General features: G+C 42.3%; 1 long non-coding RNA gene across 1 annotated transcript; it reads left to right on the forward strand.

Moving 5' to 3' along the window:
* The first annotated feature begins 345 nt into the window (after positions 1 to 345).
* LOC311529178 lies at positions 346 to 2,871 on the forward strand. Its single transcript, XR_014713786.1, has 3 exons — positions 346 to 437; positions 1,887 to 2,017; positions 2,730 to 2,871. It is a non-coding gene; the product is annotated as an uncharacterized lncRNA (long non-coding RNA).
* Positions 2,872 to 13,196: the final 10,325 nt, after the last annotated feature.

A 13,196-nucleotide genomic window follows, 5' to 3' on the forward strand; every position in this document is an offset into this window, starting at 1 on the left:
TCAGTATTGCTACTTGTGTAACCGACTTATACTTTCAGAAGATTGGTTCTGCAACTACATGCTTAAATTTCATTTAAACCTCTAGTGACCACTGGTTGTGCCTTTTCTGCCACAGTGCACACTATCATAGTAATCATGTGAGCAAGGGAGACATTAAATTAGTTTACACAGGCATTTTTTGGAAAAAATGGATCTGTATGTCTGTATTTCATAACTAGAGCTCTGAATTTTTGTACTCTCTTTGATCTTTGATAGGGCTAGGTGATTACTTAAATATAGATTCCCTTTTGGTCTCCGGTCTCACTCTCACTGCAGTGAATGAGAATTTTCCAGAGAAAACAGCTTCTGAAAAAATGGAAATGCTTCAATGGGAACAAGATTTGATTCTGATTCAAACTGAATGCATGGAATGAAATAGCGAGGTCAGACTTTAAAAGGTATGGATGTTTATCTTAACTATCTAGATCCCCCGAGTTAGTAAAACTGGACTGGAAGTGTCCAGAGAACAGGTTTTCTTGTGATATTTTTGGTACCTCATGCTTCTGGCCAAACTTGGAAACAAGGAAACACATAGGTAACTTTTCTTGTGTTATTTTGGACTCCACTTCTAGATCCAATCGGAAGTAGGAAATACAGAGGCAAAAAAATTAAAAAAACAAAACAACAGGAACCTCACAGAAAAAGGGTTTGGTTTGACTTTGGGTGAAGGTTCGGAGTAGGAAGAGAGGGGATGGTGCTTCCTATTTATCTGAACTGGTTCTGCTTATCTTTGTCTAGAACTTGTTTTTGAGTAATGAGGAAGTACAAAAAAATCCATTTCATTTTGCACAGTACAGTACACAGCAACACTCAGACTTACTCAAGATAACAGCCCCTCTACGCTTATGAAATAATATGGAAATAAATAATTCAACTAGGATCAGATCTACAACCCATTCAAGTGAACAGAAAAATTTCCTGTGCATTCAAGGAGCTTTGGATCAGGCCCTTAGTGTGATACTGCAACAAAGTTGACGGAACATAGTAAATGTAATGTGGGGCAAATGCTAAGTCTTTACTCTGTTTTCACCAAGTCTTTAGTTGAGCAAACTACCATGGACTTCCATGTGAATTTGCATTACTAGAGACTGAGTGAAAACACTAAGGATCATAGTATTTTGTCCTCTTTACATGGACAGTATGGTTGCAAGTCTGTAGCTCTTAAGCTTTCATTTATCACAATGTCCCCCATAAAAATGGATTCCCCTTCAGTGCTGCTGGCTGCCACAAATTTGTAATAACTCAGTGGTACTTTACAATGTGTTTTACAGCCATCTGAAATTGTATTTTATTAAAGGGGCGCATACGTTGTGTCAGTAATTCTCATATACTGTAATTGGTTTTATAACACCTGGTTACAGTATATAGTATAATTTGCCAGGAACTTGATATGAATGCATTTCATAACATGCTTTATATAATCTATTATTAAAAAGTGTAGCTGCATCTGTAATTATATTGGCAAATACAGTTTTATTGAGTTTTACATAAAAGCATGCGGTACAGAAAGACCAAAGGAGTACTCGCTCTCAGGATGCAGAAACACTTTTTTCTAGACAAGAATATAAAAGGGCAAGTATAAAATCTAACAACAATTTAATAAATAATGAACTAAAAATAGAGATCCAACTGTCCCTGAACTTGGGGAAAGGTGGGATCTGGATCAGAATGTTGTGGCTTATATTTGTTTAAGAAAACTTTGCATTTGGTCTGAAAAAAAAATGACTATGCAAAACATACCTTCTGACTGAGCAGTTCTTACCTCTGTGTGTATTCAGAGTCCCATCCACTGACCTGAGAGATAAGAATATATTTGACACTGGTTTTTACTTCTGTTGGCTCTACAGAACCTGCGCACCACTGGGACAGTGAGCTGGAATCTATTCTAGCTAGTGCATCAACAGAATTCAGATTGCAGGTCTTCAGTTTTGACAAGGTATAAACTAGAAAGAACACAGTTTGGCTACCAGATTGCAAGGTGAGTTTATAGGACTAGCCATTGAGGGTGTGGCAGGGGAAAGCCACCTTTGCAGCTTCTGATCTGGACTAATTGGGTAAAGTAAATGGAGAGGCACTCATTGACAACAGCTGAGCATCTGGCTATATGTATTGCCAACAGAAACTCTCTTTTATGCAGTTCATTTGCAGGAGCCATGCAGTCTGGGCAATGTCAATGTCTGTTCTCAGAACGACCTTCCATGGATGACCTTTCAGGTTGGGTTGATTAGTTTGCCTGTGGTTTAACTTTGAAAGCATCAAAAGCCCTTTTATGAAGCCCATAGAGAGGAAATTTACTCTAATATTAATCTATTGTCATACATCTCTCTGTTGTGTGCTTTAAAGATACTGAACACCTGAGATTTGGTGCATTTTTTCTCTTCCATGGAAATAGAGTCTAAATGTGGTAAAAGCCTTGGCCATTGTGAATCAATTACAATTCAAGCTTTTTTTCCATTTATGGTGAGCTTTCCCCTTCCCTCTCAGCTCCCTAAGGTATTGCACTGTAAAACACTTTCTGTAATAGGTTTTATCTCATTCTGCCTCCTCTCCATTTTCTCCAGTTCCTATAGTGAATATTTGTCTTTTCTACCTGCTGCCTGGTTAAATCAGCCTCTGAGGCAGTGACATATGCCCGATCACGGGTGCTGTCACTTAAATTCCCTTTGCTCATATTTTTCTCCTCCTCATAGGGAGATGGGGACAGATGTTTGAAGAATGGACCTTTTGGCTGGCTGGCACATTTAAAGTGGTGACGTTTGTTACTAATTACTGGCGTTGAAATCCTGGCCTTCACTGACAGCACCCAGAACTGAACAGCAGGTTTCTCCCAAGTGCAGCTGAATCCAAGTGTTAGATCTTCTGAGAAATGAAATCCTGTGCTCAGTCACAGACATTTGGACTGAATTCTTCCTATTTAAATGGCAGCTCTCATTTCATAATTCTTGTCCTGAAACATATGGCTCTAGAACGCATAAACAACAAGCTGGTCTCCTCCACCTGCCCTCTCCTGTGGTCTACTGGCTAGTAGCTCTTCCGAACACTTTTATTCACACATCATATTCCACCCTGCCCCAGCCTTAGGGGCACTCAGAACAAGCAGTTGCCTTACGTACCAAAGTGGAAGGGGCAATAATAAGTGTGCAAGGGCTTAAGGGCTGGTCAGTAATGGAGCACACAAAACTTCCAAGGTGACAGCAATGTGCCATTTGTATCATGACTCCGAGGCAAGCTTTATAGGTGCTTCAGCAGCAACGCCTTGTAGGCACTAGCCCTGGCGAGTCCCAATAACCACTCAGACCCCTGGTGAAAGGGTGAGGGTGAAAGGGTATTTTACTAGTGCTGGCAGGAAAGCTTGCAGATACCCTAGGTACAGAGGCTTAAGCAGTTACAGTTCAAGTGAGCAATAGCAGTTCCTGTTTAGGTCCTTGGGGAAGTCTAACCAAGAGTTGGGGCCCTTCAGGCCTAGTCCCTGGGGAGACCTTCCCAGTCCAGTCTCCATTCAAGCAAACAGGAGTTTACAGGTTTCCAAACCAGGCTCACTCTGCCCCTCTGGGGCCTTCTGCACTGGCTCCCTGCCCAGCCGCTGCTGTTCCCCATAAGTCCCACACAGACCTGTCCAACAATCACAGCCTGTTCCATATGCAACACCACATATGGTTTCTAGGGAATTGCTTCTGCATCCAGCTTCTCTGAAGCTCCAGGCTAGTCATGTAGTGGTTGCTTCCCAGGCAGAGCCCCGGCCACTTCCTGGTTCAGGCTCTTTCCTCTTACCCAGCTAGAAGGAAAGGGATTGAACCTGCTGGGTCAGGGTTAATTTCACTCCTTGGCTTTCTCTCCCTGAAACGTGTCTAAACCTGTGGGGAGGGGGAAGGCGAGAAGAGGAGGAAGGGGATGTGGAGTGGAGTGGGGAGGAGGCTGCTCGGAACTGTTGTCCCTTGCGTAGCAGATCCATTACAGGCATGAGGGTGTCTCTGATGTGGAGTTGTGGAAGACCCAAACGGCAATGGAGATGCCCACAGTTCCAGCCTCTGAGAATCCCTGCAGGAGAATTCCACAGTCTCCCGTGTGCTCCACTGTCGTGTGGTGTGCAAGATTGGGCAGGGGACTATGAGCAGGCATGCCAGTCAGAACATAACTGGGAACATGGCCCAGTGGGTTCACACATTGTAAAGACCTACTGACCATGTGCAGTGTGTTATACAGTGGGCCATGACCACTACTGAAGCACATGGCTTTGGAGTGGTGGGCACAGGCTGAGATGTGTATACTCCTCTCCCCATTTCTGTGCAAGGGGGAAGAAGATTCCATCTGCCCACCTTCCCTCCTGCACTGGTGAGCTGCACAAAGCCCATTTACTCAGGTTTTGCACAGGGAATGCCATTTCCACCTTACGTACTTAGGGTGTGTCCCAAAGCCCATTGATGTCAATGGAAAGGTTCCCATTGACTCAAATGTGCTTTGGACAAGGCTCTTAATTTTAAAATTTTACCAGGGCAAAATTCCAGCCTCTAGCTGGCACGTCAGTGATGCCAGTAATTTGCTTGCCAATGTGACTAGGGGAGCATATTCCTCTGCCGGCATTTTTTCTCTGAAGTGAAGTGAAATCGTAAAGCTTTGTCTGGCTTGCTATGTAAACCTTCTTCTATCCCTGCCACCAAATGGGACACTCTAAGTCTTCCTAAGGGCAGGGGAAAATTTAAGGCTGATCCCGATGAAAGCGTGATAGAAATAGATAACTGGGATTTATTAACAGGGGTTAGGGTTTCGTTTTAAACAGACATTTATCAGACAAACACTGCAGGAAAAAGAGTTAAGTCCCTGGTTAATGTAAGAGTATAGGGTTACACTGACTCTCTTACACACATTTTTCAAGCCATTCCCCTTTTACGATCCTCCTCCCCTTCCACAAATCAACTTTACACCTCTCCTAAATCAATCTTACACTGAGTGACAAGGGGCTGTCAGCCAAGACATATATATTAGAGATCCTAGCAAACTCTTTCCAAACATAATGCCCACAAACCCATAATCCTTACAGGTATTTGCCATAAAAAAATGTTAAGGCAAATAAAGTTCAAAACCAGCCGCCCAATCGCTACATCTAACTCTGAATTTTTCAGAAGGGAATGAATTGGAAAGAATAGGATCAGTATTGCAAACCATTAGTCTTTTGTAAGAGTGAAATACAGTCCTACCCAGAGAGTCAGGGTGAAGCCCATGCATCACTTAAGTCCTAACTGCTCCATAGGCATTATGCTGGCCCTCTGTACACTGGTGAATTTCACGCTTAGTGCTTAAAACCCATAGACATAATGCAGCTAACTAAAGTGTGGCTGATCAGAAAAACCTGCCTTTTTTTAGGCCAAACTCAGGCTCAGGCCCTAAGCAAGAGGTCACAAAGGCATTGTTCTGACTTCCTAGCAGGGAAGAGAGAGTCCAGTGAAGCGGCATTTCTCTGAACACACAGCTATCTTTTGCTAATTAGAAAAAAAAAAAAACACCAAGGAGAATGAATGTAAAATGGAAAGCTTTTCACGGATAAGTATTTTTAAAGTGTTCCTTGGTACTATTGTAAAAATCCTACTTGAAAATCAGGAAGGTAGAAATTCTGTGATGTGAAGCTTGTGGCACGGAGGACAGAGGGAGGCTAAAGATAGCTGGATGCTACCTTTGTACTGCCCAGATTATAGGCTGCTCCATGGTCAATGTGGCCTCTCACGAAGTTGGAGCAACCCAACTGGCTGCTCTAATTTATGGCAGCTTTCTTTCAACTGCCTAAAAATTGCTCCACTTCTCTGACCTTTCGCCATCGCCCCACTATGTCCCCTACAGCTAGGAGGTGGTTGCGAAGAGCGGGGTGTAGGGCTGCTTACGGTGTCCCTGAGACTGGGGACTGTTTCCACCAACTTCAAGGCCCCCCTCATGTTACCAGATCAGAGTAAAGGTTCTCAGGGGAGGACAGTGTCTGTCTGTAGGAACATAGTTGGAAATTAAAGAAGGAAACAGCTGGATTAGCAGCCCTGCTAATTATCATTGTTATTGCTCAGATGTGAAGGTAACTGTACTATTGTTATCACTAGACTTGAATGTTTGTCTGCATAAATGCTGCAAAAAATGCAGTGCAAGTGTTTGCTTGAATTTCATGGTGAACTTGTTTCAGCCGTGCTTACACAAGCTCATGGGCTTGGGTACTTGGATCTAGCCAGTTTGAAATGCATGTGCCTGACTGTTCTCAGCAGAAGTGATTCATTTCGTATAGTACAGGGTGCTGCTTGTTTCAACAGGGGAACAGGGTTCACAGAAACCTCCCTGGCAGTAAAGCAACTAATAAATGAGTCGAGGATGTAGTTGCACGCTTCGCAAGTAGGACTCTCTCTCTCTCTCTCTCACACACACACACACACACATTACTTTGTGTCAGTGACTGTGGTGATGACAGAAAATTACATAATAAATAAAATGCAGGTGGCTATATTTTACATGGGATGGGATTGGGACACTGCTTTAACATGGTAAGGGGACAAGGTTTCTAGAGGCCCAAAACAGAGACAATTAAATGAGCCAGACAAGTACGTGACTTCTACCTTCTGGCAGCAGGGTGGCACATGCACACAAAATGGCTTTGTGTGAATGTGAAGGAACATTGCATTTAAATTTTTCACCAAGCCAAGTTCTATTTGGAGGGCTTAAGTGGTTCATAGTCCTGTAAAAAGGTGCATTTCACTCAGAATGAATAAATTTAAGCCGGTTGTGACTAGCCAGTGTACATTTTACAAATCAAAAGGGAAAATAAAATCACAGGCAATCATTTTCTGAGAATTATTTGTATTCCTGCAGCTATAGTTTTCACATATGCTGCTGGTGGAAAAGCTGATGGTACCAAATAATATTAATAATAATCGCACACTTTTGTGTCACTAGCCTGCATAGTTATCTTGTGCAAATGACCTGTAAGACCTGCTCCATTGCAGAACCGTACATTTTCTTGGATACTTTTTATGATTGCAAGTGTCAAATAAAGCTAGATTGTCTGCTTTGTCTTGGAGTGATAAGCAAGCCAAAGCAAGTCATTTGGCTCAGGAAGATGTATAGGTGGATAGAGATCTAGGATTTCAACCACTCAAGCTGTCTCACAGCTTTTGTATTTCATGTTTCGAAATCTTTTCCTTTTACCAAAGCCTCCTTCTCGCTGAAGTGATGCTGCAGTTGCAGCTGTCCTGGTGAACTGAAGAACTCGCTCAATATGTTGTTAAAAAAATAAAAAGACTGGTTAGAGCTCAGTGGTTTCAGCAGGATACTGCATTGGCTTTGCTCCTCCAGGGACTCTGTTTGCAGAGCTTTGCCCTGGTCCCAGACACAGAGGGATGCCTTAGCCTCCACATTGTTTGTCTGAATGGCAGAGTCTGCTACACCTTAAGAGGAACAGGTGAGGACAGAGAACTACATTAGTGCTTCCTGGCACTATGTTTGGCAGTTGTTACCAGTCTTGCCATTACATAGCAACTGACACTTACCCCAGGCACTAAAATATAAAGAGAGACAAGCCTGCTAAGGCTTGTTTGAAAGCAAATTTGCCAGGCACTCTAATATCACTATGCTTTCCCAGCTTGCAGCCCCACCGCCGCCACCCTCTTCTTTCTTGTATAACTTGGTTCCTTCCCTCGGTACCCAGAAGCCACTCCTTATGTTGAGTTGCACTTCCCTTGGGCAGAGATGTGCGAAGGCTTCAGGTTGCGCTGACTCAGGGACGTGAGGCTGACTGTAAGCAACAATTTCAGCTTGCCAGTTTTAGAGAGCACTTAACATACATTTGCCAATAAATGCAAGCACAATCTTCTTCACAAGGATTCCAGCGCCTGGGTTACGCAGAGTTGGCTGTGGCTGGGGACTTGTGCAGTGCAACGCAAGGTGTGCGTGCAGATGCGTGAACGGAATAAAGGAGGACTTTGTACTCCCAAAGCTTGGGTCAGCTGTGTGCCAAGCCAGGGCCCATTCCTCAGTGTAACTCAGAGCAGACTGGAGACTGTTACAATTAATACTGACCACCAGCAGCCCTAGCGGGGCTGTTAAAGGCATTGGGAATCATAGAATATAGAATATCAGGGTTGGAAGGGACCCCAGAAGGTCATCTAGTCCAATCAGCGAGGCATAAAGAAGCTCCTTTCCCCAGTCATGCCCCACTACTCTGGCCCCCTACACTATGACAATTCCATGCCACCAGAGGATTCTTCTATATATGGTCTTCACAGTATGTACTAAAAACCAACCGATTCAGCTGACTGCAGACCAAGTCAGGGCAGGGAGCATGTTTCAGTCAAAGAGCATTCATGGCAGCAGCCCTCTCTCTTTAGTGTTGAAGATGTTCCCCCTGACATTCTGCTGCTAACCAGACCTGGGGCTGTATCCCATGGGGCTAGATAACATTTTTCATGCAGGCTTGCGGCAAGCTACTTAGAGCTTTCTGGGCCTGATCCATTGAAGTACATGGGAGTCTTTCAACTGATGCCACAGGAATTTGGATCAGGCCCCAAATATAAAAGCAGAACCCCTTAAACTCTGCCTGGCAATTAATAGACAAGTGAAGACCCCAGAGCATTGGTGTCATGTCCGCTCAGCAAGATCCCCCACTTACTAAGCAAGTTGCTACATTCTGCACCAGTGTCAGCTTCCCAGGAGATTTAAAGTTAAGCTCCTTTATTGTATTACAGTCGTCTGCTCTTCAGGTGACAAAGACATGTATCCAGTAGCAAGGTCCATATCCAAGAGGAAAGGTCATAACCCTCCTAGCCAGGAACAGATGGGGAAAAAAGGACAAAAATCAATACAGGAACGAACCTCCCGTGTATAGTAATGGGTGTCCATGTTTGGAGCCAATCATACTAAACAATTCAAAAATCTTTATTCCCCTCACCAAATAGGACAAAATGATGACAAAATGGCCTCAATGCTTTAATCAGCCAGACCAGTCAAGCCTTTTATTCCTTTGTATACACCAGTCAATGGAAAGTTAGTGCTTAATTAAACCCCTTGAATGAATACCCGATAATTAATAAACCCATATACCGTACCCCAAGGCTTTGAGTTTAAGAAGTCTCCTCTATTCAAGTATGAAACAAGAAAACATGCTGAACTAATGGGAAATAATTCCGGTAGAAGGCAAACCAATTAGGATTAGTGAATTCCATTTCATTTAAAGTTCCAAGATAGAGAAGTAATTTATCTAGTAAATTAATAGTGTTAGTGGCTTTCCTAATATATTAGCAAGTCTTTCATATCATATTAGTGAAAACCAAGCTGGCTAATACAATAAGAGACTTATTATAAAGGTATGAAGGTTACTAATGTGATAAGATTTTTGCATCCTATTAGTATTAAAGGAACATGTTTCTAAAATGGAATTTTATGTATATTTATATAATTCCATAATACACGTCAATCGCCATGTGTTTTATTTTAACAAAGTGATAATTCTCCTCCTAAATTTGCACTTTGTGAGAGTGTTAGATCTCTCCATACAACACTGAATGTGTGTGTATGTATTAGTGACCCATATTAGCTAGTCTGGGCGGCATTATGTTTAGAACAAAGTGGTTTTCCATTTCCCTAACCTTGGGATCAACTAGCAACTAGCTCAGCTAGAAGTAACAGTCTAAAGGCAAAACAATTACTGTACATAGAAATTGCCATATTCAATCAAGCCAGTAGCCCAACTAATACAGTACCTTGTCTTCATCAGTTAACAGTACCCACCAGCTTCTGAGGAAGATCCATGCTGCAGGCATTTATTAAATAATCTGCTCATAGGGAATGTTTCTTATTAACCTCCTTTAGCTAGAGACTGGGTTATGCTATGAAGCAGGAGGGTTTAAATCCCTTCCCAAACTCTTGTTTTTTTAATCCTCACTATAGTAATTGCCCATAAACCATACAATGTCCAATCCTTTTTTGACTCCTGCTAGGTTCTTTGTCTCATCTTGTGGCAATAAGTTCCACAGACAACCCCAACTTGTCCATTATGTAAAAACAATTTTTAAAGTATTTTAAATTTGCTGCATTTCTCCTTACATTAATAGAAATCATGTGAACACGAGCTTTTTCTCTGAGAAATTTCAACTACTTCCTATTTCTTTTTGGGTGGGCAGTACTGGTCCAACAGTTTTACTTCTGCTTATTATTCTGACTGGTACAAAGGTTGCATAGCAGATCACAGAACTGGAGAAAAAAACAAAACTTTGGAAAGCTCAAAAGAGCCGTTGCCCACGCTTGGTTGGAGGGCACAGGCAAAGGTTCAAACCGTATCATAAGTAATCTTGCCCATTCTTGTTAACAGTAAGAGCAATTTCCTGTATGCTTGGCCTTGTACAGTGCTTAAATTCTACTGCTGAACCTGTGGAGTCTGTGGCTATTATCCTTGGAAATAAAGCTTTCAGAAGCTCATAAAACCCCCTTTTATGGTGTTTGCAGTTGGGGTTTACAGAAGAATCAGAAATGTACACACAGGTTCTTGAAGATCAATTGTATTAAAGAATATAATTGGTGGTATTTTTCACCTTTAAAGTTCCTGCAAAAGTAGTTTTCCTAGACAGTTTGAATTAGTAAAGTAAAACAGATGCAGTCAATTGTCCATCGTTCAAGTAGAGACATGGTTTATAAAGACTGATCACAATCAAGGGGGTTGCTAATCTGGGAAGATATATTCCTGTTCATTCCATAGGAATCAGTGCTGTAAAATGACTGGATGAATTTTATTTCCTGAAGTCGCTGGAAATCCTGAAGATTTGGTTTCTTGAGTTATTTCTTGTTGGTTCACCCATATAAAAAGCACAGTGCTGTACCCTATGCACCATTCTGAATCTCTGCCTGACTTTGCAATATATATAACACCAGACCTTCAAGCCAACGCAGAGACAGAAGAAAATGGAAAGTTCAGAGTGGTTGGCGAAAATGGCGAGCAATAGGACAGGATTTTATAAATGAGAAATGGCAAAGATTAGGATTATTCCACTTGGGAAGGAGTAACGGATCTGCTTTCTTTTTAACCATATCCCATAAGATAAGAACAAGGGAACACTCAATAAAATGAGAGGTCAATCTATTTAGGAACAATAAAAATAAGATATGTTTTTATGCAGCAGAGACAACCTGTGGGATTCACTGTTCAGCAGGTCATCAAGACAATTACTATAGGTGGATTTAATAAAGGACCTAGTACTTCTGTGACCATTTACAGCATCAGAGCAGTAGCGTTGTGAGCAGAAATAATTATAGGAGTAACTCACCTCATGCTTCAGGGCATAAGCTTATTGCCTACATGGGTCAGAAAGAAATCTAAACCCAGTACACACCTTGTGCAATATCGAACAATTAGCTAGATGTATTATGGGGTTGGTTTTTATTTTATTTGTTTGTTTTGCTGTCTTTGAAGCATCAACTACTGGTCATTTCTGGATGAGGGTGTAGCACAAAATGGACTCATGAGCTAATCTATTCTAGTAACTCTTAGAAGAGGGGACTCTTGTTGAGCAGTGAGAACTCTGAGCAGTGAGACCAATCGCTGAACGGGCTTGGAAAATGTAACATCTCTCTCCCCCTAGTGGTTGCCCTTCTACATTAGTTTGAATGCACATTTGTGGGGTACAGCACCATAGAGAACCTGCTGCCTGGGAGGTTCTTACTCTGCAAGGTTAACAGAGGATTTAAGTCTCCAGAGCTGTTAAGCCTCTACTTTCATGAACACTAAATTCACATATGATTGTAAATTATTTTAAAAGTCAAAGAATAGGGTAGGACAAGGGAGCAGAGGCAGGCAGAAGGGAATGAAAGAAGGCAATAGGAGCAGAAATCTAAGCAGAACCAGACTTGTGCAGGGCCTTGAAAGTGAGAACCAGAAACTAGAACTGCTTGTGAAGACGTGGGGAGGGAAAGAAAGATAGAAGCTGAATAGGATACACTGATATTGTCAGTCGGTTTATAGGGAGGTTGGTGGAGTAGCAGAAAGTGATGAGGAAAAATAGAGGACTCTTAGGCTATGTCTACACTACCACAGCATCGACCACTTGGTGATCGATGCACTGGGGGTCGATTTAGCGGGTCTATATCGCAGAGCGCTCTCTGGTCAAACCCGGTACTCTACCAGGAACAAGAGGAGTAAGGTAAGTTATTGGGAGTATGTCTCCCTTCGACCTAGGGTGGTGTAGACACTGCAGTAAGTTGACCTAAGCTACGTCGACTCCAGCTACGTTATTCACATAGCTGGAGTTGTGTAACTTAGATCAACTTACCGCAGTAGTATAGACATAGCCTTAGAGGAAAGGTGAGGAGTTTTCACGCTGATGAGCTGGAGTTGGCAATGAGACCCTTGGAATGAGAGAGTCAAAGAGGCAAGACTGGAGCGAGGGATTAGGGACATAGATGAAGAGTTACTCTGGGTGTAACATGTAGAGATGGTAGTTTGAGACAAGGGATGTAGAGAAACAGAACTCTGAGGGACTCAGAAGGTAGAAGGGGGTTTGGGGAACAACCACCAACAGAGATGCTGAACGAGCAACTGGCAAAGTAGGAAGATAACTAGAGAGCAAAGAATTGTGAAAACCTTAACAGGAGGAATTGACTGACTCAAAGGACATAGAGGTGAATGAGGATAGTGGTCAAGGAAACAACAAGTGCCAGGGTGGATTGGGGGATGGAGGGGAGAGAAGGGAGGACAGGAAGAATGAGCACAATTATAGCAAATCATATGATGATTTGATAGGAGAAATTCAGAGGTCAAAGGGAAAGCAGTGCTTGGTGAACAATAGGTCAAAAGATCTTGTTATTTTGCTCTTCAAGCTGTTGATTTTGCAGTTGCTGATGACAGACAATGCAGGAAATTACCTTTGTATTAATCTCTAACACTGATGTAAAAATAGGCATAAAGCTGTGTTTGTGGTGATTAATGCAGCATGAAAAAGATAATTAAATGAGCCCTAGTTTACTTTTGCTTTCTATGCTTCACTTCTACCTTCAGAAGCTCCTGTTCAATCTCCTTGAAAAATCTATTAGGCTTTGCTGCCACCATTTTATCACTTCCCCTGCATTATGTTAGATATGTCCTCCCAGCATGGTGGGTTTTGGACTTCTGCAAATTCCTTGGGGTGCTGCATTAGTCCAATCCTGCA

The sequence above is a fragment of the Lepidochelys olivacea genome (assembly GCF_965140295.1).
Source record: "Lepidochelys olivacea isolate rLepOli2 genome assembly, chromosome: 12".
In the NCBI taxonomy this organism is placed as follows: domain Eukaryota; kingdom Metazoa; phylum Chordata; order Testudines; family Cheloniidae; genus Lepidochelys; species Lepidochelys olivacea.